Genomic DNA, 2,334 nt, shown 5'->3' on the forward strand with positions numbered 1-2,334 from the left:
CAACACTCACTGTTCATCCAATCGATCGACTTCAGTTAGCAGCAGTAGCGAAGGAATCGCTCCATCGGGTTCAGTTAGCAGCCATCGATCGATCGCTCGGGTTCAGTAACGCGTAGCCTGCAGTGCAATCGCTCGGGTTTAGTTAGAGCCCAACGCCTCGCTTGGGTTCAGTTAGAGCCAACGCCTCACACACACGCGCGTACGTGTACGAGAGAAACGCACATGCTTGGCCCCCGACCTCCGACCATAACCGGCAACTCCCCGAATTTTTCCTCCCCCTTGCTTCTACCACGGTTTTTTCCGTCATGGACGGCCAAAAGATTGTCATGCAGCTGCGTCTCTGGCCCGCCCAGGACGAAAAGCCCATTTTCTGTCATGATTTTTTGTCATAGAAGTAGGAGCCCACCACATGTTGGGGAACGTTGCATAAAATAAAATAAAAATCTACGTTCACCAAGATCAATCTATGAGTTCATCTGGCAACGAGAGAGAGAAGTGCATCTACATACCCTTGTAGATCGCATGCGGAAGCGTTCAAGAGAACGGGGTTGAGGGAGTCGTTCTCGTCGTGATCCAGATCACCGGAGATCCTAGCGCCGAACGGACGGCACCTCCGCGTTCAACACACGTACGGTCAGCGTGACATCTCCTCCTTCTTGATCCAGCAAGGGGGAAAGGAGAGGTTGATGAAGATCCAGCAGCACGACGGCGTGGTGGTGGATGCAGCAGGGCTCCGGCAGGGCTTCGCCAAGCAACTATGGGAGGAGGAGGTGTAGCAGGGAGGGGAGGGAGGCCCTAGGGCGTTGGGTACGGCTGCCCTCCCACCCCCCTCTTTATATAGGGACCCCAGGGGGGGCACCAGCCCTAGAGATGGGATCTCTAGGGGGGGCGGCAGCCAAGGGGGGTGGAGTGCCCCCGAAGGCAAGTGGAGGCGCCCCCTCCCCTAGGGTTCCCAACCCTAGGCGCAGAGGGGGGGCCAGGGGGCGCACAAGCCCACTAGGGGCTGGTTCCCCTCCCACTTCAGCCCATGGGGCCCTCCGGGATAGGTGGCCCCACCCGGTGGACCCCCGGGACCCTTCCGGTGGTCCCGGTAGAATACTGGTGGACCCCGAAACTTTCCCGATGGCCGAACTCGACTTCCCATATATAGTTCTTTACCTCCGGACCATTCCGGAACTCCTCGTGACGTCCGGGATCTCATCCGGGACTCCGAACAACTTTTGGTTTGCTACATACTCATATTCATACAACCCTAGCGTCACCGAACCTTAAGTGTGTAGACCCTACGGGTTTGGGAGACATCCAGTCATGACCGAGACGGCTCTCCGGTCAATAACCAACAGCGGGATCTGGATATCCCATGTTGGCTCCCACATACTCCTCGATGATCTCATCGGATGAACCACGATGTCGAGGATTCAAGCAACCCCGTATACAATTCCCTATGTCAATCGGTACGTTACTTGCCCGAGATTCGATCGTCGGTATCCCAATACCTTGTTCAATCTCGTTACCGGCAAGTCACTTTACTCGTACCATAATGCATGATCCCGTGACCAGACACTTGGTCACTTTGAGCTCATTATGATGATGGATTACCGAGTGGGCCCAGAGATACCTCTCCGTGATACAGAGTGACAAATCCCAGTCTCGATCCGTGTCAACCCAACACACACTTTCGGAGATACCTGTAGTGCACCTTTATAGTCACCCAGTTACGTTGTGACGTTTGGTACACCCAAAGCACTCCTAAGGTATCCGGGAGTTACACGATCTCATGGTGTAAGGAAAAGATACTTGACATTGGAAAAGCTCTAGCAAAACGAACTACACGATCTTGTGCTATGCTTAGGATTGGGTCTTGTCCATCACATCATTCTCCTAATGATGTGATCCCGTTATCAATGACATCCAATGTCCATAGTCAGGAAACCATGACTATCCGTTGACCAACGAGCTAGTCAACTAGAGGCTCACTAGGGACATGTTGTGGTCTAAGTATTCACACGTGTATTACGATTTCCGGATAATACAATTATAGCATGAATAAAAGACGATTATCATAAATAAGGAAATATAATAATAATCCTTTTATGATTGCCTCTAGGGCATATTTCCAACAGTCTCCCACTTGCACTAGAGTCAATAATCTAGTTACATTGTGATGAATCGAACACCCATAGAGTTCTCGTGTTGATCATGTTTGGCTCGCGGAAGAGGTTTAGTCAACGGATCTGCGACATTCAGATCCGTATGTACTTTGCAAATATCTATGTCTCCATCTTGAACATTTTCACGGATGGAGATGAAACAACGCTTGATGTGCCTGGTCTT

Source organism: Triticum dicoccoides, chromosome 3B, assembly GCF_002162155.2.
Source record: "Triticum dicoccoides isolate Atlit2015 ecotype Zavitan chromosome 3B, WEW_v2.0, whole genome shotgun sequence".
NCBI classification, from domain to species: Eukaryota; Viridiplantae; Streptophyta; class Magnoliopsida; order Poales; family Poaceae; genus Triticum; species Triticum dicoccoides.